At 45.3% G+C, this 26,480-nt stretch overlaps 1 protein-coding gene across 1 annotated transcript in view; it reads left to right on the top strand.

Annotated features, from left to right (window-relative positions):
* Nucleotides 1-25,149, top strand: part of METTL11B (methyltransferase like 11B) — a 64,642-nt gene extending 39,493 nt beyond the window's left edge. Inside the window, exons 7-12 of the mRNA XM_030032612.2 lie at nt 1,623-1,750; nt 2,638-2,768; nt 4,914-5,074; nt 6,299-6,412; nt 23,881-23,929; nt 24,433-25,149. The gene's annotated coding sequence lies outside the window, so the exon portion shown is untranslated. The remainder of the gene's footprint in view (nt 1-1,622; nt 1,751-2,637; nt 2,769-4,913; nt 5,075-6,298; nt 6,413-23,880; nt 23,930-24,432) is intronic.
* Nucleotides 25,150-26,480: the final 1,331 nt, after the last annotated feature.

The following is a 26,480-nucleotide window of genomic DNA, read 5'->3' as shown; positions in this document are numbered from 1 at the left end:
AGGCATTTGAAGATGCCTGTAAGTCTCTGAAGATTTGGCTTGTAGGAACCTCAGCTTCACAAAAGACTACATTTTCAGGATTATCTAGGAGATGAAATTTGAAAGCATTTAAGTGCCTGTCAGCGGAGGTAGGCACCTAGAGGGATTTCTAAAGCATTTGGCCAATTCAAAGTTTAGCATCAGCATGTCTTTGAAAACCCCTCAGGGAGATGTAGGCATCTTAGGTACCAATAATCTCACTTGATTTGAGACACCTAAACGTAGGTGTCTTGTCTAAGATAATTGTCTAGGCTCTCTTTGCAGCCAGTGGAGAAGAACTGGCCCATGCAGAAGACAGTCATGGCCGGACCATGCATTCATCCCATTCTAGATACGTGTATTAAAGATCCAAGCAATAGCAAAGTCCTGAAAGCTCCATTCAACTGTGCCACTTTACAGTGACTTGAACTGATTTGTTGGTACATTATGCCTAATTGTTCCCCTCTCCCTAACCTTTGACAATGCCCTGTGAATGTAAAATCCTGATTCAGAGACTGTCTCTTCCAGATCTGTAGCAGAGATTCCCAAAAAGTGGCACACGCCACAAGTGCTGCCAAGCCTCTACAAAGTGGTATGCAACACTTTCTGAGCAGCCTTCTTTGTGCACATGCAGCCTGACACTGCTGGGAGCAGCTTCAATTCCAGCTGCCACTGCTGCTGGAGCAATAGTCCAGTGTGCAAATCCTCCTACATTCCTCCAATAACAGAATAACAAACATACAGCATCATCAACTCCAGAAAGTAAAAAATCACAGATCTAGCTTCAAAATCTTTGTTTGGAAGATTTCTCTCTGTGTGTACACGCACGGTTAACAGTTTTACAGACGTATATGCATACATGTGGAATATATGCAGTTTGTATTGGCCAAGGTGACCTGTGGTCCTTGGAATATGTGTGGCTTGCCAGCTTTTCACAAGGCATCTGCTGCAGCGGAACAGGGGCTGCTATGTAATCTAGATCCCCAGCCACACAAAGAAATGGTCCAGCACTGTTTGCCAACGCAACTGTTGCTGGATCAGCATTGGATATGTCATCTGCTCAACCTGGCTCCATCCCAGGACTCCATGGCAGGATCCCTTGGGTGACACCTGGCATGTCTCACTTGTAAAACCCACTCAGATCTGCCCTAACCTCTTTGAATTAATGTTGCTTGTATCTTAAGCCTCTCAGTCATGTGAGGATTTTGTAATGTGCTAGACAGGATCAGCTAAGATGACCTAATGACCTTGTGGCTCCCTTCTCTAAGACTGCACGTAATCAGAGAGCACACCAGGGGTGAGATGCTTCTCACCTAATTTTGACATCTAAGAGACACTTCTCTGAGGTTAAGGTGCTTGTCAAGACTTCCCATGATAGTCACTGGGGAGAGATCAGCTCCTCCCAGAAAGCTTCTTCCCTCCTGCAACGGTTATCTCATATACTCAGCTGTATAAGGACCCTACAGGACTGTCTTAGGTTCAGACGAGTCATTCTTAAGTGTTTAAGTGAGGTGAGATGAATTCCAGCTCGAGTGTATGGGAATTCATGGACCCTGCTGTGAGACTGGTCTTCAGTGCATTCAAGTCTGTTATTTCTCCCACAGATGCGGAACTTGGATCTGCAGCCCTAGCTGTAAAAATCTTACAACTCTGAAAGCCTCTACTGAGGACCAAAGTGAAGGTTGTCAGAAATTAGTCCATCTTGGACCTTTTAGCATTTTCCTTTCAGAAGGTATGGGCATGGATACTCCTGAAAACTCGGTAGAGTACAAAATTACACTGATATTTGGCTTGTACCTCCCCCAGATAGACATGATGAGTTTCCTGAGGGGTGCTTTTTGCACTCTGGATTGATCAGTTTAGCAATAAGCCAGGGTTGACCCTCTGTTGGGTCTTATTAAATAACACACTAGTTTTACTTATGGATCAGTACGTGACTGCATTGCTAAATAAACAAGTGCCTTCTCCTAAAATGAGGGTACCATTGACAAACTCTTAAAAATCCAACCCATAAAATAAACAGACTCCAGGAGTTACCTGTGACTCCTGCCACTGCAGTAACTTCAAGGTAACAAGAAGTCAATAAACCCCCATCAACAAAATCCCCACTGGGATCCAGCAACTGAGACTCTGAAGCAGCAGTCATCAAGAGAAACTAAGTGATTCAGTAAAACATTAAAGTTCCCAGAGGAACCATATTTGGGTTGCCTTGATTTGGTGAGAGAGGCAGCCCTGACCACTTAGCAAAGGCAAAACATAGACCATTGAGGAGGCTCCTGTTCGGATAGTGTCTGTAGAGCCATTTTGCTATCATCTGACTTGCTCCCTGCCTATGAGTAGGCTATGGTATCATCCCTAGCTGTCTAGATGCCAAGGCAGAGGGACCCTGAGCAAGTGAGTACTTTCTCACCCTACAGTAAGTCATTTCACTGCTCAGGTAGGATTTGGTCCCTGTTGTTCTGTTCTCCTCTGTCTTGTAAATCCCCAAGCTGATGGCTGATAGCACCTTCAGTTTGCAGCATGCAGTAATTCTGATTTCAGTGGGCAGAGCAAACCCTGCCTTTGCTCTAACGTAGCTGAGATCAGTAATTAATTCTCTCTTTTTCTGGGCTCTTTCAGCATAAGCAGCTTTGTCCTGTCTCCCCCAACAGACTGCATTCTCTACAGCAAGGAGAGAAATACCACCTCATAAAAGACGGCTGAGCACATCATTGCAGTGATCCAAACCAGCCATGCAACAGCCAGGACAGGTACACGTACCAAACAGAAAGGATTTAGGAACTAGTGGACTAGTCTCTGTCACTGCCTTCTCAGGTAGACAGATCTATTTACAGTTAGGCTTTTATGGCCTCCAGCATCTCAGCATCAGAGCATGTTGTAATAATTAGTACACTGATCCTTTCCACCCCACTGTCAGGTGGGGAAGAACTAGTTAGCTTCATTGCATGTATGGGAACCCCAGAAAACAGAGTACGTTCATCTCATCTTACTTCAGCTGTTTAGTCTAACTGGTTATTACAACTGCCTGATAATCGGGGAAGCAAGGCCACTAGCTCTGCAGGACTTTTCAGTCCATCTGATGCCATTGGACAAATCTGACATTAGGAATATCCTGTCTCTCTCTGCCAATCAGTGATTTGGTCTTAAGCTGGGACCATATACCTAATGTTAAATGAGTTGAATCTCACCCTGAGGGAAACCTTGAGGGAAAAGGGTCCGATGCGTTAGAGCAGGGAACAAACCCAGCTCTCCTTAGTCACAGCCATGTGCTCATACGACTGAGCCATTTTCTTCTTATTTGTATAAACTGAGGGGATTTGGGTTTCCAGCATGGTAAACAAGGAATTAACTACTTCCTCCGTCCTCCCAAATAACTTTCCCTGAAATTAACATGGTAAACAGAGCCCGCACTCTCAAAAAAGCCTTTCTGCTCGGTGTTGGTTTTGTAACTGATACTCTGCTGGAAAACAAGCAACTCAAATTTCTGCTAAAAACAACACAAGGGAACCTCTTAACAACATTACAAGCAGTCCTACGCTCTGCTCTACTGGGTCCTGTGACAGAAGAGTGGACACGCACCCATGGATGGATTTGTAATCCTGTGTGATAAAGAAGTGCTAGGGCACTGGCAGCACACAGAGAGTGGCATAGAGTGCCTTGCTCCCCTCTGGCTTTGTGCCCTGCTTGTCAGACAGGAGTGGACAGAGCAGCATCTAGCACCTGGGATCAGGAGCCAGAAAGAAGCTGTGGCCTCATGCTGGGCATGTGTGAGTTGCAAAGTTGGTGGCGGGAAAGGAGAGGGATGTTTGACATAGAAAGCAGGAGACTTGACAGGCTGGAGTATTTTCATCCTCAAACCATTGTGAGAATGGCTGTCCTGGTATCAGCTGGGATAGAGTTAATTGTCTACCTAGTAGCTGGTATAGTGCTATGTTTTTGAGCTAGGTATGAGAAGAATGTTTTCAGTTGTTGCTAAGTAATGTTTAGTCTAAAGTCAAGGATTTTTCAGCTTCTGATGCCCAGCCAGCGAGAAGGCTGAAGGGGCACAAGAAGTTGGGAGGGGATACAGCCAGGGCAGCTGACCCAAAGTGGCCAACGGGGTATTCCATCCCGTGTGACATCACGTCTAGTATAAAAACTGGGGGGAGTGGAGGTGGGGGGATCGCCTCTCGGGGACTAACTGGGCATCGATCGGCGGGTGGTGAGCAATTGCACTGTGCATCATTTGTATATTCCAATCCTTTTATTATTACTGTTGTCATTTTATTAGTGTTATCATTATCATTACTAGTTTCTTCTTTTCTATTCTCTTAAACCGTTCTTATCTCAACCCACGAGTTTTACTTCTTTTCCCGATTTTCTCCCCCATCCCACTGGGTGGGGGGGGAAGTGAGTGAGCAGCTGCGTGGTGCTTAGTTGCTGGCTGGGATTAAACCACAACAATGGCTTTCCACTAATGACATTTTAGGAAATAATAACCTTTGTTTGTAGTTAACACCCTTTAAGGCTTAACTGCACTGTGAACGTTAGAAAGTTGTTCTTTCAAATGAAAACTCTCACATAACTAGAGAATGGAGAAGTGGGTCTAACCTGCCTTTGCAGATTCTCCTTCCTTTCTGTCCCATAACAATGAGTGCACACAAATAGCTTGATGTATCCATAGAAACACAGTGGCAGAAATCAAAGATTAAGACCAAGGTGACGAGTAAGGAGGAGGCAGAGTCATAGACAGGAGAAAACCAGGGATTGTGCTACTCCTTTTGACTTGGGAGTAGCGAGAAACTTGCTGCCGATCACATAGTCCAAGAATATGTGTTGGAACTGTGCCTTCTAAATGTCTTTACTTAAGGTTAGGCCTAAAAACACAAAGCAGCTTACAGCACTTTCATTCATAGGTCTCAAAGGGTGCAGTGCAGAGAGGAGCATATGGTAATCCCTACTGTAGAAGGGAAAACAATGGCCCGGAGCATCATATCACTGAGTAGCCAAGTTGGGAATCCCACCTGAATCAATCCTGTCTCTGGACAAAGCTGCCACTTCCCTATGACTACAACAGGTAAGTTTTTCGCAAGCTGGGGCTAGGTTTTCTTTGGCATGCTGCATACCTTTCCTTCACAAGGGAGCTGAGAATGAAATGACAGCTAGCAACCAGCCCTCAGCCAGGGCCTCACTGCTGCTAGAGGCAGAGCAGGGCCTGCAAGGAGAGTGTCTTGGTACAGTAGGACGGGAGTTCCAGCCAGGACGGCTGAGGTGAAAATCCTGCACAAATCCATATGAAACACCCCTGCAGCTCAAGACATCCATCAGCTAATCCTCCCTTTGGCAATCTCCCCACTTACCCTTTCCATCAAAGGAGCTTGGATTACAACGGCTGCTGTCTTAATGAGTGGGACTCTGAAGGAGGCTGGTTTCTCCAGGACAAAAAATAAAGTACTTTGAACTATCTGAATCACCTTGCCTCTTAAGAGAACCAGGCATTTAACAAACTGGTACCGTGCTTCAGGAGGGAAGCGAGTACTAACCCAAGGAGCTGTGCACACAGACAAGTTGGGGCCAAGAGAAGCTAAGTGCCTTGTCTCATGCCACAAAGTAATCATGACCTGAACTGGGCACAGAATGGGCATGTCCCACCTTGCAGGTTTTAGAGCAGATTGTGAGGCCAAGGCCCTGGCCATTCACTGTCACTACAGACTTAGTGGTGTTCTTTGGCAGAGGAAAGGTGTTAACTCACGTTTCCTGGCTGCACTCCAATTTGGCTGACTATATTCTTGCTTCACTGACTGAAATTCCTGCCCCACCCAACAAACCAGTTTTGACTGTTTGCTGATTCCCCCAATCACTTGTTGCTGTTGGTTGTGGAATGGCCCCTCTTTCACCCTGGAGTTCACTGCATTGTGTTGCTTAAATGATCTCAGGTTGTAAGGTTATCTACCATGACATTCCCTGTTCTGGAGAAGCACGTTTGCAAGATCGCTTCCCACCCTTTCGTTTCCAACCCTTGGAAGTGTGGTTGTCACAAGGAGAATGGTGGAGTAGGGTGTTCTCATGTGCTGTTGCAGAGCTGATGTGCTCAGAGGGGGCTTCCCAGTTTCTCAGTTCCTCTCATTGCCGTTTTCCCTGTAACTATTGGAACAAACTGTTCATGTCCCTCTGATCAAAGAAATGTGAAGTTAGCAAGAGGCCCCAAATACATTTCCTGGCAACAAGACAAAAGTAAGTCTACTGAGAAGTTTATGCAAAGAGAATATTTCTAGTGTATACAGTTCTGTCTTGTTCTCAGATGCCCATACCAAAGCAATTACTGTATGGGAGATGCCGCCTGGCTGGAAGAACCTGTTCATTCTGGGTCTGTAATGGAGTCTGTGAGGAGCTCAGCTTCCTGGTGTGGAAGAAGGTAAGTGTGTGTGAGGAATGGAGGCTGGGACATGTTTATTTGGGAGGGTAACTTTTCTGGGCTGGGAGCCTACTTTTTAATTTATTTGGTGGTCCGGGAAAATTCATCACATCACATTCTTCAGCTCCTGTTTCCACTGAGGTGATTACATCACCCCAGAGTCTTAGCTAGCTAACAGGGATGCAGCTGTATAAAGCACAGGCTGGCCATTTCATGATGGCAGAGATGCGGTTTGTCCCTAAGACAAACAAAGTTGCACAGGAGAGGTAGAAGTCTGGGTCCAGCCAGGGAAATGCAGATCCAAGGCCAACTCTGAACTTCGAGCCAGCTCACGGATGTTTTTTTCCATGTCTGCTTTTACCCCACCCTTGAGCTCCTCACATTAGATCCAGAGACACGTGTGGCCTCTATGTTCCTGTAAGCACAATGGCTGCTGTTTCTGGCTTCCTGGGAGAAATGCCCAGGACAAGTACCAGGGCTTTCCAAGTGATAACGGCGATGGTCTGAGAAGCAATTTGATGGTCTGGAGTTGCAGGGCATCTTGGCTTCTTGACAGCACTGTATTTTGCAAAACAAGGATGAGGGATCAAGGCCCACAGGAGTTGGGGCAAAGACACAGGGTTGTGGTAAAGCGCTGAGAGCTGAGGAAGGTGGAAGGGGAGAGCCCTAGAATGTGGGGTTTCCATGGTAAAGAATCAGTGGCTCTCCCACTCACATACTCGCTTTTTGGTGTCTTCCCACATGCTAGCATGAATACAGGAGAAAACTTGGTGTCTGCTAGGTTCCAACCCCTTGCTATGGTGGGCCTGGGTTCAGACTCTCAGTATTCAAAGGGACATCGGGGTATTTACTCGTGGAGTCTCACAGCACCTCTGAAAGGTGTCCAAGAACTTTACCACTGTTTCGCTCACAGCAGTGGTAAAGCAGTGCAGGGAATCGCCTTTCACAGCCAGAGAGTGCGGCAGTGTCAAAGCATCAAAGCCAGAAGGAGAAAACTTGGGGCTGCCTAGTGCTCAGCTGACTGTGTTCTCCTCCAGATCCTGCTGCTTCCTCTGTGGAATGCTGAATCTGCTTCTGAAACCCATGTCTCATGTTTCTAATCTATCTTTACACCAAAATCTTAACAGCAGTTTAAAACTGGCAAAATTGGTTTTGATAAAATGCATCTCTCAGCTCTTGCAGACAGGGATTCTGTTTTCAAAAGCTGAACTGTTCCTCCTACAACGCAATGCAACCATACTCTCAGAGAGTTAATAAATCTATGCTTGCCCTTTAAAAGAAGAAATCAGGAGGATTTTTTAGATGTTTTTAGGCAAAGGTTCTTTTTTTTCTTTTTTCTTTTTTTTATGCAGCCTCCTTGGTAACCAGTTAAAACAAATTCCTCCAGACTGTAAACTAGAGATAATGGAGTTCGCCTTTAATCTCGGTCCACTACAGATCAAGTTACCTCTTAGAAATTACTTATCCTGGCCAAGCAAATGAATTGGAATTGATGTTCTTAATTGTTTTCTAAATTGCTGTTCCCCACTCCCTTCCTCCCCTTCTCTCCACACAGCTGTTTTGCATCAGAGTCTAGTCTAATGGGTACTGTCACTCACACGAGGGGGTGAAGTCATGTGGTCATAAAAGAGAAAGATTGGGGGAAGAGAGGGAAATACCACCCAGTACATTATCTGGCTGTGACACACACAAATTGAATAGAAATAATTCCTCCTAGGGGGCTAGTCCCAACAATGGACACAGTTCGGTCTTGGGCTAGAAAAATGTGGAGACTCACTCCGTTCTCTGATACTCGTTTCTCTCTCACAGAGAAGGAAGATGATTAAAGTGCTAGTTTGGGACACAGGAAACCTGAGTTGAAACTGCTGACTTTGCGGCAACCTCCTTTGTCTGGTTTTGTGCAAGTTGCTTTGTTTATGCCTTAGTGGCTGCATTTGTAATACATAAATAATACAATTCCCTTCCTTTCTCCTCAGGGCAACAATGGTCTTTCGTTAGCTGTATCTTACAAAACAGCTTAACCTGCTCTCCGCCTCCAAAAAGTGCTTCAGTACTCCCTGTGTTTACATATATTAGTCTCCAGCTCACTTGGAACTTGTGTTTGCAAAGCCTTTGGACTCTGGGAGCATCAGGCCAGGACTTAACACCAGAATCCCATTCCTCCACATCCTCTAAAGTGGGGACAGGTCTCAAGTCTTAAGCAGGAACCATCTCCTGAGGATATTCTGGTCATATAAAAATCATTCCTGCATGTGAAATGTATGCAAACAAACTATTTCACCAACTTCCGCGTCCTGCCACTACGTTCCCTCCCAACCTATAAATGACTAATAATCCCGGTTTTGCTGCCAGCAGTTTTCCAGAACTCAGCTGTTCCCTTTCAGACCTTGTACTTCTATGGACTGGCAACTGTTTTCTGCTCATCTGTCCATTCAGAGTAGAACGTAAAAGAGCAGAGGTTATCCTCTTCTTAACCTCTCCCAGAAGGTCTTTCTTGACAAACAACAGTCTTCACTTACTCTTGTTACACTGTCAAGTTAGTTTTCTGAGGGAGTCCAGGAAAATGGGGAATTTGCTGCCCGCATAAAATCCTGAAGTGCCTGCTGGGAAAGCAGCAGACTTTTGGGTACCTGTTTGTAATATCTGAGAACACTGTCTAGAATAAGTCCAAGAAAAAATGGCAGGAAAGAAGTTTTATACAAAACAAGTTAAAAAATCATGCTAACTGCTGGAAGTGGTGAGGAAAGCCAACTATTGTAAGTGTGGAGACTTTTTCCCTCCTTTTCAGTAAGGAGAACATGGATTGCTTGGGCTCGCTGCAGCACTGCACACAATTATCAGGTACCAGATCACTGTTGACATTAGCAAAATCATGTGCATTTATTTTGCAAATGCTAGCCTGCGGGAGCTGCACATTTAGCATTCTTCATAACTGGAAAGAGACTCTTAACACTGGCTGGCCTGTCCTTACAGACACAGCCACTCTGTTTAAGCAGCCTTGTTTCTTAGGAATTGTAATGCAAATAGTTATGATGATATTAACATCACAGTGCAAATACCCTTACCTCCCTGGAGAAAGGAGAAGGAAAAGAAAATCTACCTGTGACAAACCTTAGTTACATGCCTAGGAGGTGACCTGATGTGGTTATAGAGAAAATGGCGTGAGAATCCAGAGGGGATGGATTTTGCTTTGCTTTGCTCTTCTGCAATTATTCATCTCTGAAACAGGTAGGGCCAAGAGCTGGTCACTGTCCTGGAAGGTGCAGGTGTTGGGTGTTAGTGAAGTTTTGAAAAGCATGAATATGAGTTAGGAGCACAACTTCCATGTCGTGAATCAGGTACACCTAGGTGTCTAAATCTGGGATTCATTCAGCTGTCTAATAGTCTAAGTGCCCAGTTCAAAGCTAGCTTTCAGAGATCTCTCAGAACTCAGGGTAGCAAGACAGGAAATTCATGAGGCTGATACATCCTGCCCATCACAGGCACTATGCTAGAAAGCTAGTTGCCTCTATCAGCAATCACAGGAGTGGTCCCTTACCTGGTTCTGTCAAAGTGATCCAAACCAGCAGACTTAGTATTTAAAGTGACTAAGTATGACTGTGGCTCTCAGGAGAACGACCTCTAGGAAAGGATGGCTACAAAAACATGTAGGTAGGCAGTAGCATCCTTTTTCTGCCTTCACATCCAGGCACTATTTTTAAGTCTGGGAAGGAAAGCAGACAAAAGGTGATTAGAGAAATACTCAGGAAGGAACTCTGACCTTCTCATCATAGCTTCCTTTTATCACAGGAGGATTTTTCTAACTGTTAGGGCTAGAAACTGAGCTCCTGCACTTTTTGCTTCTTACCACATTACCAGTAAGGAGGAATCTGCAACCAGAATTTTGCTGAAGAGGTGCCGGGAAGAAGGGAACCCAATGTGCTTTTCTGTAGCAGTGTGTGCTAATAGCAGGAAGGAGAAAAAGCTCATTTATGTCAGTGAAGCAAACAGATGTGACCCTTAGATGGTGCTACCCTTGCTGACATTAGGTACTTGCTGACTCCTTGAATAGCCCCATTCAAATCAATGGAACTGCTCTCGGAGCAAGGTTCTGCTCAGTGTTAATGAAGATGTCGGAATCTGGCCCATGGGGAATAAATGCGTTGAGCAAGAAGAGGCTCTTTTATAACCTCTTTCCTACAACATGTTTGGAGGCCTACATTTGCAGCTGGTTCCTATCTCAAAGCCAGGCCAAACCAAGCCCCTCTCACCAGAAGATGCAAGCGCGACTAGACTTTTGGAAGTTCAGCTCCAGATCCAAACATTAGGCCTGATCCAAAGTCGATAGACTCCCACTGACCTAAACAGACATTTGGCCTGAGCCTCCGTGACTTGGGCCCATCCTGACACAAAGCAATACGTGTTACACCAATACTACTGGCATGCCTGGGCCCATGTCTGTAAGAATCTGATCCCTTTTCTTTTTTTTCCTCTTGCTTTTAAATTTTTTTAGGGAAGGGATTGGTCTCAGGGAGGCATAAACTCCCTTCTTTTCCATCCCTGATTGAGTATCAAACTCCTCCGCTGAGATTTCTCCATGGAGACATTGGGTTTTCCTGGCAGGCAGGGTTGCAAACTACTCAGCGGAATGTCTACAGCTCTGCAGCTCCAGAGGAGCCAGGAGGCTGGGCATCCCAGCCAAGGGAAATACTGCTGTCGTCCCAAGAACACTTTCATGGAGACTGAGGTGCATACTGGATTAGAGGCGGCTAAGCTGGGTTCTTGGGAGTTTTTGTTGGTTTCCTTTTTCCCCTCGAAAATCTAAAGCACAGGGAAGAGAAATCCACAGACGAGAAATCTGGGGATCCTTGTGGATGTTGCAAAATGTGGTTTGTTAATGGATCTTTTTACTTCTGGTACTTCTGGCTTGTTCGACACATACGCGCACATACACACATACAGAGAATAACTTGGCAAGCTTGTGTTTTCGTGGCACAGCACCAGGAAATGGGAGTTCCCCTCCCAACAGAGAAGATCAGGGCAATGAGGCAAAGGTGGGGAATCAGACCCAGCCTGAGTCTCAGTGGAGCGCTGGCCCGGACAACTCTTACACAAATAATCTCCAGGAGCTCTGAACCCGTGCTTCACTGTGGACACAGACAGTGCTGTAGCAAAAACAGACTGAAATTGCTTCTCTTTCATGGCATCTGTAGTGTAAAAACGGTTTTCGTCCAAGACATTTGTGGTCGGAAAATCCTGACACCTCATAAATTATCTTAGAGGCGCAACAAAGCTTCAAAAAGATGAAACTCAATGCTGAGGTCAGCAGGAATTTTTTTGCATCTTCTGCAGTGGAGGAGCGTTTTCAGTCTCAGAAAAACCACCACAAAAAGAGGCAGCAAGAAGCGAGAATATTTCTTGGCATGAGAGCCTCAGTACTCAGGGGAGTAAGGCGTCTTCTATTATTTATTTTTGGCCACCTCTGCGTTCACACATCATCAGAACATGATCCAAGCGACCAGGGGCAGCCTGATAGCGAGGTGGCTGCTGCGGTTAGGTGACACTTCCCGGTCCACCCAAACACTCAAGCTAATTACCCTTGCATAGTGCTGGGGGCTACATGGGTTGAGCACCTTCCAGGATTGGTCTGACAACACTTTATAGGTGAGGTGGGTGCAGGATAGGGGTGAAGTACTGCAAAACCACAGTAGGCTTCAGTGTGAGTTTGCAGAGAGCATGGAACAGTGTTGCGAGGAATGGTTTATGGTCTCTATCAGCTCATACCCATAAGCAGTCAGTTGGCATTTTTTAAAGCTGTTTTCCTATTCCTCTTGACTACAAATGCAAACCCACTGCTGGAGCTCTGGCTGCCCTGCTGCATGAGGCTAAGCAGGCTGCTTAATCCCTCACACCTTCCCATAACTATAGCTAGTCTGAACGAGGACAACTGCCTGGCAGTTTCCCTTGCTCTCTTCTTGGATATTTCTTCTTTGCTATATAGAGGAGAGTTTCCTTCTTCCAGACAAGAACAAGGTGAAGGAAGAGGACCTTGAGGGTGATGTCACACACAGCCCCTTTTAACACAAGAACTTCTGCAGGTTCTTAATTATCATGTGTGGGTATTGGGGTGGCAACCAACTGCCCTCTGCAGCACATCAAACCCTGTGTTGCTGAAAACAGAGGGAAATTGAGGTGGTGCTTGAAAGGAGAACAGACACCTGGTGTCCAGGGTGACCTGTGGCTCCCCTCTTGTGGTGTGTGGCAGGAAGCACCTAGCCAAAGCCAGTTAGTTCAGGAAGGAAGGGCTTTTTTTGTGGGGTGAAAAGTTGAAGAGATGTTTCTAAGAAGGCAGAGACTCTTGTCTCTGTCAGGAAGAAATCATCTGTCCTGTAGCAGGCCCTGTTGCTGCTCCTACCAGCCTGCTGCCTTACATAACTGCTGCTGTCCTGATCCATCCCTGGCTTTGCCTTGCAGTGCTCATGGCAGGAGGTCTGGTGTGCTGTGCGGTGCTGGAGTTGTGCCTGCAGCCTGGTGAGGGCTGCTTGGGAGAGGCAATGCCCAGGATGTGACAGCCAGCCCTCCTGCAGGGTCCCAGCGCAAGGGGGATGCTGCTAATGTAAAGCCAGTTTTCCCGGCGGGAACAATCCCCACTGGGACAGTGGGTGTTAGGGTCATTTCTTATCCCCCTTTACTGAGTGATCATCAAAATGGCTCCATTTTAATCTGTAGCATTGCCTGTTGCTTTTATGTGTCTTATTTTGGAGAGTGAAGTTACAGGGTAAGATATGAACTGCTTTGCATTTCTGTGAGTGGACAAAACTTTCAGATTTAAAACTTCTCTCCATATGTTCAGCCCTCCAAGTCCCTAGCAGGATCTGACCTCCCTGCCCACTTAGTAAATCAATGGTTTCTAAGGCATGTAGAACTGATTTTATGGCAGCAAGATGCATTTCACTAGATTTATGTTATTAAACTGGAGGGGGGGAAGCCTCCTTTTATTTGGGGCAGTCCTTGAGTTTTACAGGCTTGTTTGAGTAAGTAATTATTTTGGTAATGCTGGGGCCTCCTTTATTGAATCGTAAATGCATCCTGAACAGCTCTCGGAATAACAAGCAGACCTTTCCCTGAAAGTCTATGGATTGCCCTGATTAGCAAATCTGAACATCAGTAGTTTACTCTCTGATTAGCTTTGCTGCTGAGGGTTGCCTTGATTCACTTCTCTGGGGCTACTCACGAGATTAAGTGTGTATGTAAATGTTTGCAGGACCAGTGCCACATAGGAAAAAAAATAACAGCCCAAAAGCCGTTTCTTTGGAAACATCCTCTCTGACCATGTTAGGAAAAAGGATCAGATAATTGGGATCTTTATGATGCTTATTATAAAAAATGTTCTGGAACTAGTTCAAGCACCAATCAGAAACCACATTGTTCCACTAAATCACTTTCAGATGCCATTTCAGATACAGAATACAATTACTCCTAGTTTAAAAATATAAATGTTCCCTTCATAAAACACACACACACACACACACAACTATTTTAATTTCTTTTATTTTTATCTGTCTTGGCTGGAGTTCAGGCCTTTCACAGATGATCTATCAACAGATTTTATACCATTTCTTTCTGCCAGGCATTGTGCAGAGCCCACCGTAGGTGCAGAAGAGCTCTGCGACATGGACATTATTAGGACTTTACATACAAAAAAGCTCTTGCACAAGCTGGGGGGCTGGAGGCCCAGGCTTGGATGTGTATGTGCTTAAGAAATCAACTCAAAGCAAAACCTGGAACAAAGATTCTGCCCAAATGTTGCATTAAAAACCCACCCGAGATGCCTGGAGGGGTTCCTGGCTTGTCATTTTTTGTTAGTGGATAGCTGTGGGTTTTGTGAAGCAAACTCCCTTCCCTATATGGTGGCCACTGCTCACGTGCTCTCCTTGTTGTTAGGAGAGCATGGAGGCCATCTATGATGAGCTCAAACTGGGAGTCTGGCCCTGTTTGTAATCAGGGGACCCACCCGCCATCCGTGCTGTTTACGTGCAAGCACATGCTGAGGTGCAGGCAAACGGAGAGGTGTGAAAAAGCTGGAGGGGGGAAAAAGCTGTTACACTGTGGGCTGGATGGGCTGGGCACCCTATGCTCGCCTGGGGTCGGCACAGCGTGAGCCTGCTGCCCCGACACAGCCCCTGGTTAGGATAATTTAGCGTTGGCAGACACATGCAATCTCCTTCCTTCTGAGTCAACACACAGACAGGCACCTCCAGAGGGTTTCTCAGCCTCTCTGTAAGGTGTGACTCATTTCCTAGGAGGGAGCATCTCTGCAGAGAGGTATGGAGGGAGCCAGAATAACTCTATAGCTAACCCCAGGGCTTTGGTAGGCAGTAAGCTGGTTGGAAAGGGTTCCAGTCTGCCCAGCGGCAGCCCTGGGGCAGGCTCCTGAGCCTTGTGCTTTCATGGTGTAGCTGCTGGGCTGCACAAAGGACTTTTCCACCTCGCCAGAGCACCAAGCTGCCTCCAGGTTGGGACTGTCTGGGACATTTCTAATGGAAAGCTTTGCTTGTTGTCAGGAAATCGTCATTGGTCAAATTCGTCATTGCTGAAATCCTTCTTGAGACTGGTTCTGTTTTGGTGAGCCCAGCCCCAGCCACGAGTCTGCGGGAGCGCAGCCTGCTCTCCTGCCAGCCGGCTGTGTTGTTTTCCAGGGTTTGGGGCCCCTGTGCTGTGTTCAATCCTGCTGTGGGATGGGAAGCCCACAGACACCTGGAGTGTTGCCCCAGAATCCAGACAAACCCCCCCAGAGATGCCAGATCCCCAACAACCTGGCAAGAAGCCCTGGGAACCTGGGATCAAAACAGGGATAACAAGGCTTAGCTTTCTACCCCAGGGCTAGGGATGCTTGAGGATGCTGCCATCTTTCAGATACTCCATGGGCCGTCCTTTTTTTTTAATTTTTTCTGGGGCAAGCAGAGGGATTTTTCAGCATCAGGGCAATATGGGAATCCTGAGGGCTGCATTTTGGAAAAATTTATATGGAAACATTTTCATAGTTTCCAAAACAAAAGATGCTAAGGGGTTTGTTACTAAGGGAAAATTCCTCTGCTAGTTTTGCAAAGGCTGAGATTCCTGAGTTTCCTTATCCACCGTTCATAGCTTCTTTAGGAGGGCTTTAGTTCCAACATTGAGAGGAATGGCCTTTGAACTCATTGGTAGCTTAAATATAATGTGTGAAATCCTGGCCCCAAGGAAAGCAGTGGACTCCCAATGATTGGCACCAGCAAGTGAGATCAGGAACTCAAGCGTGGTGCGTTAGCTGACATTGCTTGGGCCTTGTGGTGGACTAAGGGATCTGCTCTGAGCCAAATTCTTGGCTGGGATGACCAAAGGCAGCTTTGCCTCTGTGTCTCTGATGGCTGGGAAGCAAAGTTTGAATGGAGAACAAAGCTATTTCTGACAAATGGATGTTTAGGCTGATGTACAAGTTGAAGAAGCATTTTATGGCAGTCTGAAATAAATCTGAGAGAGCGGATTTTCAGGAGCACAGGCTGTTCTTCCTACCACCACTGATTTTGCAGAGTCAGGCTGATGCAAGGTGACTGTGGAAATTCGACCCTCGGTGCTCAGGATTTTTAGCATTTCTGGCCAGAAGACTGGAGGTCTTGCTGAGATGTGATTACTTCTGTGATGTTTTGTTGTTACAATAGAGCCATAGAGCCTCGTTCAAAGGCCAGGACCGCCCTGTACCTTGCTGCATCCCTAAAGAACATCCCAGAGATTTTCGATCCAACTGGGCAATACTTTACCCAAGTCAAGAACAGCTCACAATCCACTTCAATGAGTATTTTTTAATTATTACATATTAGTGTCATTAATCACTGTGCTTTTCAGCAAGATGGTTGTGGCCTTTGCTGCAACATGCTGATTTCTATTTAAAAGAGAGGTTGCTGACAAATGTTTCACAACCCTTGTGTTACGATGCGCTTCTTACCTCAGGGATGCAAGTTTGCTCTGCAAATGGGAAACATTTTTCACTGATGTGATGGGGAAATGTTACAGATCCTGATGTTGCTAGCTAGAGATGCGTTATCAGGTTTGGGGCTATTCATGAGGCACTAGTCATTGGTAGTGTGTGATTATTCAAACCTCTCAGGTTTTCTACTTTTCAAGATTATATTCCTAACCCTTCTGATTACAGAAAAATTTCCAGCACAGTGAGAGAACTGCACCTGAAAGCCTAACAAAACCTAGAAAGTAAAAACATGTCACATTTCTTGTTCTTTTCTCTCTTTCTTTCTTCTCTTCCTTTTCATGCCTGCCTCCTGATTCAATACTGAGGTTTGGCAGCATAGAAGACAGCAGTGGGAAGAGAGCCAAGAAGTTTGTGCAGACGGGTTTAAGCTGCGGTATCAAAGGTGCAGCTCCAGCCTCAGACCCAAACATCACCAGAATTCAGTTTCTGTTCACTCTGATGGTTGGGCTTGAGCTCTTCTGCACAACAAAGAAAGCTTAATTCACCTATGTGGAGGTGTGGAAAACCAAGTGTCAGTATTTATTAGCAGCAGTGGGACAAGTGCCATGTTTCTAGGTATGTGCCTCTTCTGGGGCTTGCTCCTCATTCCACAGTAACATTGAAAATGCCAGAGGAAGCAGAAGCAGCAGGAGCAGAGGTAATGGGCTCAGAATGGTGCCAGAATGCCACGGGTGTGTTTCCTTGAAAGCTGCCCATGGAGAGGGCCCGTCAGCGTGCACCAACAGAGCCATATTTCATTTGCACATAAGAACCCGGGATTGTCCTGGGAGGCTGCGTAACAAATGAGGCTCCATGGTCGGTGCGAAACCAATAACAAATACCGCGTTCCCTCCTACCAAGAGATCAGAGCACAGGGGGGTGCCTGCAGCAGAGGAAAGCTGGGACAAGCGCAGAACAGCAAGGATGTTTGTTAGTTCTTCATTGTATCTCTTACCAAGCGTAACTAACCTCACCACCATCAATAGGGATTGTGACCATGGAATGAACCCAGTTTAGGGACCTACTGGACATTTTTCATTAGAAGATTTTTAAACAAGACATGTTATTTTTTGTGCAAATATTAAAAAGTACCTGTTTTGAGTATTTTTTCTGGAGAAAAGAAAAGCAAAGAAAACCCAGTCTTTCCCAAAATGAAACGTTTTTATAATGTGAGAAAGTTCTGTTTCGATAGTTTTTGAGTGTTCTGAAATTCCGTATTTTCCAAAATGAAATGTATTTGGTTATAGTTTTTGAATGTTTCAGAAAATCAGTGTCAAAAGTGGAACACGTGTGGTCATATATCTATCAATATAGTTTGACTATGAGAAGTTTATTTTCAAAATATTACCTCATCACCAATACAGAATGTTTTTACCCCCTCTGGAAGAGCAAAGGAATTCAAAATCATGGAAAAATCTCATGAGCTGGAGGACCAGAAAGAAGAGGAAGGCAGGCAGCAATGAAGAGAAACAGTGGAGAAGTCTTTAGAAAGGAAACAAGAGGGCATTGAGTGAAGAGCCACCAAGGTTAAAAATGGAGAAAAGCAGGATGAAGCTGCTTGCAGGATAGATTCCCTGGTGTGGAGAAGTGCTGCATAGGAGGATGACTCTGGATAGTCCACAGGCCTTGACCCAAGTTCAAAAGGTTGTGCAAGAATGTTGATGGCAAGGAGGATGGGGATGCGGTGAACGCTGTATTGCTTTGTTTGGATCTACCTATAAGTTAAGTTTTATGCAACCTACCATAAAAAGTAACAGTGCCAAAAAATTTTGCAAAGCCTCCATGTCATGGGCTTTGACTGTCACGTGTCACTGAAGAGATGATCCCTAACTTAGAGTTTCTACAAGGCTGCAGGGGTGGGGATATGTGTGCTTTGATTAGTAATGTGAGCAAGACACAGAGGCCTGGAGGTCTGGTTTCTGTGGGGTGGTATCAGAGCTCCTGGGTTCAGGATGTGCAGGGAGGGCTCCCAAAGGAGACAGCGCTGTAAGCTCGGGAAACCTAAGGAGCACTGTTCCTGTGCGCTGCTGGGAGCCTGGAGATCATCCAGAATAGGGGCAGAGCCTAGCTTGCAGCACGACGACTTCTCCACGGCCAAATACCAGAGTGGGACCGACAAAGGAGGAGGATGAAGATGACGTGCTTTACTCCCAGCACCTCTCCGTCACTGGCAGGCAAACCTGTCCCCAAGGGCAAATTCTGCAAAGCCAGCTGCAGCCATCCCCCTCTGCAAAACACGCACACAGTGTGGGGTTTCAGAGGCTTGCAGGGGCCTTGAAAACCACCTCTTGGGTGTGCTCCAATCTTGAGTAAACACTTCAAGGACACCACCGAGGTCCCCTGCCTCTCAGGCAGCACGAGCCAAAGTGATAAAATTGGAAATAAAACCCCCAAAACAAAGACAGAGGAAAGAGGGAGAAAATGCTGTGAGGCCCAAAGGGCTTAGGATGTGGGTACTGCTGGGCTTAATTGTCTTCTTCCTTGCTCTGCAAGGAGGAATGTTGCTGGGACAGCGTTGCTGTCTTTTGGATTGTTACTGGTTGGGGAGTTTTTTAATATTTTTTTCTTCCCCCAAAGCAAACAGGCAAGTGACGTAAAGCAAATGGAATTGCGGTTCTGAAGTCGGGAAAGTCAGAGATGATCCCAGGCTGCAAACTTCAGATCTGGGTTTTGAACCTCCTGTGTAGCACAAGGCTGTGGAGGCCTTCAGCTGGGCTATGTCTGCCGCGTGGAAGAGGGGGCAAGCGGCCAACTTCAGAGTCAGGTTCAGGTTTGGATTCTGAAACAAACTTCCCTCACCAAAAGTTCAGGGTTGTTCCCGGAGGCTCAGGAGGGAAGAGCAGATTCCAGCCCTTCTCCTCTAACAGGTCTTGGACTTACTGTAACAGTTCATCTGGGCCCCTAATGAGGAAAGCCGTCTTCTTTGTGATGACAGTTAAATATGTGCTCAGGCTCATTCCTCAATCAAAGGTTTACATTTTATTAGGTTTAAATTATTTCTGTACTGTGGGTGCACCCTGATTTCACAAACCTTGCAGGCTGTTCTGGTTTGGAACATGTGGAGAACTTCTAAAGACTGTTGAATTAAAGCAGGTAGATGTCTTTTCACAACCTGCGACCTTGTTTCCATTATCAGCGTTGAATCCACACCATTGACTTGTTCTACAGGGGTGTGAGGGGCTGGAAACATCTGGGAATGACACATAAAATGAAAGCCTCGAGCTCCAATAATCACTGCAAATCTGTGATTGCTCCTTGGTTTGAAAGCTGGAATCCTCCCCAAACTCATGGACTGGCTGGACTGTCCATCAGATGGTTGGAAAGGAAGCAGTTGTGATTTGATCAATATTTCAAGCAAATCAGTGAGGTTGATTAAAAGTGAACTCTGAGAGCATGTTCACATTGTGGGTTAGCCGCAGAAGAGATTGCTTCGAGCTCTTTAAGCCAGGAGAAAGCATTACAAGTCAATCACGCCTCCTCATCCTCATGGCCTCCACAGGCACAAAGTTGAAGGGCAGTTCAAGGATATGGAGCTGGTACGCACAAAGTAACCCCAGAGTCTGTGATTGACTCAGGTCAGTGAAAGAGGAGTAAAGGGAGTGCAGTTATTGGGTAGGAAATAGGGTCCATGAAGCATGCAGGGATTTCAGACACTGGGATTTTTTGCAACATTTATTGGAACAGACAGGCTAAGAGCACTGAGGGATAAAGGATCCCAAATCAAACAGCCTAATTGGTCTCAAATGGAGTGAGTAAGGAACTCTCTCCATCCAAAATGGGTCAAATTGCATTTTAGAAGGAGATCTCTGAAATTTGAGTGGGAGGCCTGGATAGAAAAACGAATGGATGAACTCATAATTGACGTGGATTCCATTATGGCTAATACCTGTGTCAGAGCTGCCACTGAATATGGCCTGCAAATCCAGTCTGGGGGAATTCCCTTTAGAGATGTGACCCAGGTGAAGCAGACTATTTGCCATGAGCCTGTGAGGAACTGAGACTTTAATTGCAAACATATGGCTGGGTAACTTTCCAGCAAGTGAAAACTGGGGGATAGATAGAGACCTGCTCTGAAACAGATGATCCAGAAGGGCTTTCACTATCTCTGATCCTCATAGTGGGTTTCTGTGCTCTCATATCACTTTATGCTGAACAGAAAATTGTAAAGAAAGGAAGCATGATGTCAAAATATAATGTTGGCACAAAGAGCCCAATGATTTTTGGAAGAACAAGGGTGAAATTAAGTTCCCTGTGATTTTACTTTGAGATAGTTCCCTGTTTGTGTCTTCTAAAAGGCAGCAGTCTGATCTTCAGCTTGCTCCTGTCCTGGAGATGACATAAGGTGGCTTATGTCATGAACAGTTCTGCCTGGGGTCAGTTCCAACCTGAGAAGATGCCCTGAAGGACAGGATCTTCACCCACTTGTGATGGGGACCAGTGTGGCTGCTTAAATTGCCCATGCTGGTGTTCAGCAAGCAGGGTGAGTGCACTGCAGCAAGGAGGACCTGGGCATCAGCTCCTGGATCTGATTGATTGCTTCCAGGGGCAACAGGGAACACCTCTCGCTCCCACATCCAGGATCAGGATCAACAAGGTGTATGAGCACAGGCAGACCTACAAGGTAGCTGAGGCAAAGACCAAGGGCAAGGGCCTGAGTTTAAAGGCAGCTGCCATGTGAAGTGAGGAAGGTCCCTGTAGAGACTGCTCACAGTTATTTCACATCGTTTTTCACAGCAGTCTGATCCCAGCTTGCAGTTGCACTGTATCAGAGCTGGCCCGAAGTGCAGATGGCCAAACCCCAAGGAAAGGGGAGAGGCTGCAGAGCTTTTCGGTGCGCTGAGGGCCTTGGGAATGCAGACTGTGGGTTTCATCTTATCTGTTGTTGCCTCTTCTGACTGTCCTGAAGGTTTTCCATGCTTTGCAGAATACCTTTAATACTAGGAAGTCCATGTGTGTTTGTGCTTTCCTCTGGGACCTGGAAGCATATCCTTATGCATAAGGAGGGGCGTAGAACTATTATTGTGGGTGACTGGAAAAGAGTGGAGGTGAACAGGGGCTGGCATTGATCACAAGAACAGAAGGGATGAGCTCAAGGGAGTTTTCTTTTCTGAAAGTGTTTTTGTTTGTCAGGTGACCTTGACAGGACAAGAACTTAACAAGATCTACCTTGCGGTTGCTAGACAGGAATGTAGCTGGGTCGGTCAAGTTTTGTTAGGTTGCACGGCATCTTCTGGGTCCTGGCTTGGGAGAGGCAACTCCTTGGTGTCACAGATGGCCAGTCCGCGTGGAACTTGGGCCTTTTCAGTGCTGAAGTCGTTTGACTCCTGAGTGTTGGAGGCTCAAGTGCTGGAGTGATCTGAGCAAGGCCTGTACTTGCTGTAGAGAAGGGATTTCTCCTTCCTTCAGCAGGTATCTAGGTAAGGTGAGCAGCACATCAAATGTCAGCTGGGAGGTTGGCTTTTGGAAGAGAACCAAAGATAAGTTTGAACAAATATGGCAACCTGTGAGTGCTGTTTTTGTGTCCATAACAACACTCTTCCATGTGACCTAAATATTAAGGTTTGAAGATACAAAGATTTTAAGTAACTTACAGCCTAACTGCTGCTTTGTGATGATGCTTAGCAGTTCACACAGGCCAAAGCACCAATTTTGGTCAGGATAATTTTTTTAAGAGCAGCGTCTGGGACATCTGTGGCAGAGGCTCTGGTTATGCCGAGTAGTCCTGCAAATGAAACCAAGAAAAGTTGGGTATGCAAAAACTAAGGCATTTGACAGTAAATGTTCCCTAAACTGGTGACCACATGTCTGAAAAGGAAGATTTATGCAAAATGGGAAGGGAAGTTTCATAACAGCACTCTGTAATAAAATAACAAGTGACGTATGCACACATGTACACACACACACTCATTCCAGATAAGATCAAATATTCAACACTCCAAAGATGAAACACTTTTCTATTTATTTTTCTCCTTCTGACTATGAAATATAATTTTTCTTGGACTGACAGTTCCAGGCAGAAATGCTGTAGAGAATTCTTTCAACCACTGCTGGGGGTGAGCTCTCTCCTTTGTCTGTACCAGTGTATATACCCCAGGCCTTTCCTGCCTGTAACTCTTCTTGCATATCCCAGTCCTCCTGCCCCTCAAGTCCTGCTCTCTTTGCTCTGTGCATCCCTTTCCAGGACACTGGAATGCATCTCCACTTAGATGTTCTGTTGTCAGTGATTTTAGCAGATAACATGGAGATAAGGATTGGAGTGGAGCCATCAGACCAATAGTGGGATCTGTTGGAAGGGAGGAGATGCAGAAAGGAGAGAGAAAAGGAGGTAAAAAGATAGAAGTGGAAGGGAGGAGAAGTGAAAAGGGGAAGGTGGAGATGAAAGAGAAGGAAAGGATAGAAAAAGCAAGGATCCCAAAGAATGACAAATTACTTCTCTGAGCCATGTTATATACTGCATAATTTCTAGTAAATTGAAATATTGTTAATCTATAAAGGCTGTATTGTTCTCTTTTTCTCTTGGCCAACTACTGCTGACGTAAGCAGGAACTCTGCTCTGGGCTGAAGAAGTCGAAAGCCTAGCAAGCAAGCCTGGCACCCAGACTGGAGCTGGAAGTGGGATTTGGCCTCTGGTACAGAAAGACTTTGAGGACTCAGACTTAGAGGAACCCAGGGAATGTGAGGCTGTCGGGCAAGCTTCAGACAGGAGCTTTTAGTCAGTGTTTCTTCTACAAAAGCTAATAAAAATATGTCTTTAAATCTCTTCCAGGAGGATGTCAGAGCTCTCCTGCAGAGTTAACGTGCCCAACACAGAGACCAGCTCAGTCATTATAGGATAAGGCATAGGGGTTTAAGTCCTACTAGGAGTTCATATATAGAGTCATAGATACCCTGCAAGCTTACTAAAGGAGGTGCTGCTTACTCCATGATGTGTATAAATGTATGTGTATGGGTATATATATATATATGTATGTGTGTATCATGGTGTATAAGCTTATGCAGCTATCTGTTTTCTCCCAATAATTCAGTAATTCTGCCTTCAGCTTTGCAGACTCCAGGATCCTGGCCAGCTGGAGCAGGAGGGGCTGCCAAGTCCGTCAGGTTGATGGAGCCAACAGGCTGCTCCACCTGACTGTCTGGAAGCATTCTTTTGCTCTCTTGGGAGGTTCCGAGCGCATCTCCATTTCCTCTGAAAGAAAGTTCACCCATGACTGCCAGCATCTATGTCAGGTCTTCTTTCCATGGGTGCTGCGGCTGCAAAACACAGAGACCCGTGGCTCTTCTTAGCACTGCTTTAGCCATCTCCCAGCTGCACAAGCCCTGAAAATTTCCAAAATGTAGCTAACGAAGCAGATGAAAATACACACACACTCTTGGCTAGTGCTATAGCTGCTTTACAGGGATAGAGGGGATAGTCTTCTCAAAAATTCTTTATATCTCACAACCTGGTGAAGACAGTAACAAACCATATTTTTCTGCTCTTTTAAAGGAGAAGAACTTCTTTGTCAACAACTGAGAAGATCCTGAAGAATCCCAAGGTGCGTGAGGAGGTAACAAGGGGACAGCTGAAATTTATGTTATTGTTAAGTTTCTATGCTAATCTCAAGAATGATCGTGCTGAGAAAGTAAATCCTTTGCAAATGGTCATGAATCTCTGGTATTCAGGTGCCCTGCAGGAGAGATGCGGAGACACAGAAAAGTTTTTCACCACTTGATCTCAGCATGTGGTTCTCATCTGGTGCTGTGTTCTGCCTGCTCCTTGCCTGGGACAGTGTTCAGAACTAGTGTATTTTCAAAAGTGATCCATATAGGGGAGAGCAAGGATATTCCTGTTTTCCCCCCTGCCCAGGCTAAACAGATTGCTCCAACTGCACCTCCCCTTCTGGGTCCTCCTCCCAAGCACAGGTGAAGGATGGTTCTTCACAAGACTTGGAAGCAGAGGCTTGCACATCACTTGCATTGACAGTTCTGTTATCCATCTGTAGTCATGCCCTGCTGTTGCACTGCCTAATGGATAGTGTTGTCTCTTCCTGTGTTTCAGGCTCGTTTTACAGCTGGAAGTGCTAGCCTAAGTGTGTACACAGCAGTGAGGTGGAGCCTCAAAACAGGAGAGGGGGACAGCAGAGAGAAAGGAAAGGTGGAAAAAAGCACCAGCAACAAGCCCAGGAAGTTCAGTGAATGCATAAGCAGTACCTTCAGTGTGTGCTTGTGAAATATGTCATATGTAGCAGCGAGTAGCCTTACTGGTTCTGGCTGACTCAAACAGTAAGTGTCTCTTACCTGTCATTAACATGTGAGATGTTCACCCTGGTGAGGAAAGCTGTCACTTTTTGTTCAGCTCACTGTAGCTTGTCATACATAGAAAAGACATGCAACTCCACGCTCTTTCTGTCTTCCTTAACACAGAGGTTCCCAAACCATGGCAAAGATCCCTGTCAACCTTCTTTATGTCTTTTGGAGCACTTAGGCTTTTATTGTTCAACTTTGAATAGAGTTTTTAAGAATAGTTAGTTCTCCAGACCAACTACAGACTTTTATAACCTTGCCAGCCATCCATGGATCAAGGGTGGGAAGTGCTGTTTTGACCAAAAAGGTGCCAATTTTTATTATTTTCTCTTTGATTTTTTAAATATAGCAAGAATTCTGCTGAAGAAGAACTGCATGTAAAAAGGAGCTGAGGATTAATGAAGAAGCAAATGGGAGATCTTTTTTTGCTTACGTGGAAAGGGAGCAAAAATAAAACGGCTGCTTGTGGAAACATGGAAGGTCTCCAGTGTAATGAATAATAAGAATAATTTCAAATATATTTTCTGAGATCTGAACAGTATTTATATGCAAATACTATCTCAGAAGGTAGTGGAAAAAATAAGTTTTCCTAACATTGGCTGGGAAACAGACTTTGCAGTTCTGGAAGACTTGCGATTTCCATAGGAACCAGATGAGATGAAGTAGAAAGACTTAACAGAGGTGATTAAAAAGTATTTTGTACTGAAAACAAACTTTCTAGCTGAATGACAGAAATTACATTTAAGGGAGCAAATGGCTTTCTAGCAAGTTTAAAAAAACCATGCCAGTATCTGCCCTTTGGTAACTCTGTTAGGAAGCCTTAGAGAGCAGAGAGCTCAATTGCAGAGCACAAACTTAGAGGAACCATGGGAACATCTTTTGGGTGTCACACCGAGTTGGTGTAAATCTAGTTTATGCTACCAGACTTTTGGGGCCTGGTAATATTCAAATGCATGCAAACCCCCACCCCCGCTTTATAAACCAAGACAGGATCTTCACTAGTTTCACTTGCTCTAAACAGTGGTTGGAGGTGAGTGATATGGGCAGAACACTTCATCCCCACTGTCTGGTGTTTGGGAATTTTAATGAGAGAAGGACTTATGGATGATATCCTGCATTAAAGATTTGCCTAATTTTGTGTTTTGTTTTGGTTATTTTAGCAGTAATAATTTTGTGGTTTCTGTACTCACCTTCCCAAAGAAGGGAGCCATCACAAACAAGCAAGCTACTTCCTCTGCTATTTCTGTTTTATTTTATTAGTGAGCTAAAAAAAAAGCTTTGATCTACCCTCCAGCTTGATATGTAATGAGATATTTTCATCAAACTCTGCTCTTGATTGAACTCATTAATCTCAGCAAGATTAACACAGATGTGTGTTCTTATGGGTTTCTGGACAGTCAAATGGGATCTTGCAGTTAAACCTTGCTAGTGCGAGTTCACTGGACACCACTGCAGGGACAGAGATCTTTCTATAGAAAGTTCATTGCAAGATTGGGGCATAAGAGCAGATGCATTTGGCCTGAAGCACAATTAATTAATGCATGGCTAAAGCTTGCTTATATGTGTTGGTCCTTCTCCCATTGAAGTTGATGCAAAACTCCCATGGAGTTCAGTGAAGTGGGATGGAATCTATACAGAAATTATTTTTCCCAGAACAACTTTGCAATAACCAGTGGATTTGCGAACTCCTCACTCTGACACATTGAAGTAATTTGGGACTTTCATTCCATTTTGCTTTAATTGGACTTACACTACATCTGAGTCTTCCTAAGTGGGTTGCTGTGCCCAAAATATGTGCAGGCA

This window comes from Aquila chrysaetos, chromosome 12 (genome assembly GCF_900496995.4).
Source record: "Aquila chrysaetos chrysaetos chromosome 12, bAquChr1.4, whole genome shotgun sequence".
NCBI lineage: Eukaryota > Metazoa > Chordata > Aves > Accipitriformes > Accipitridae > Aquila > Aquila chrysaetos.
Note: the sequence above shows the minus strand (reverse complement) of the source record. Positions and strands in the feature narration are given on the sequence as shown.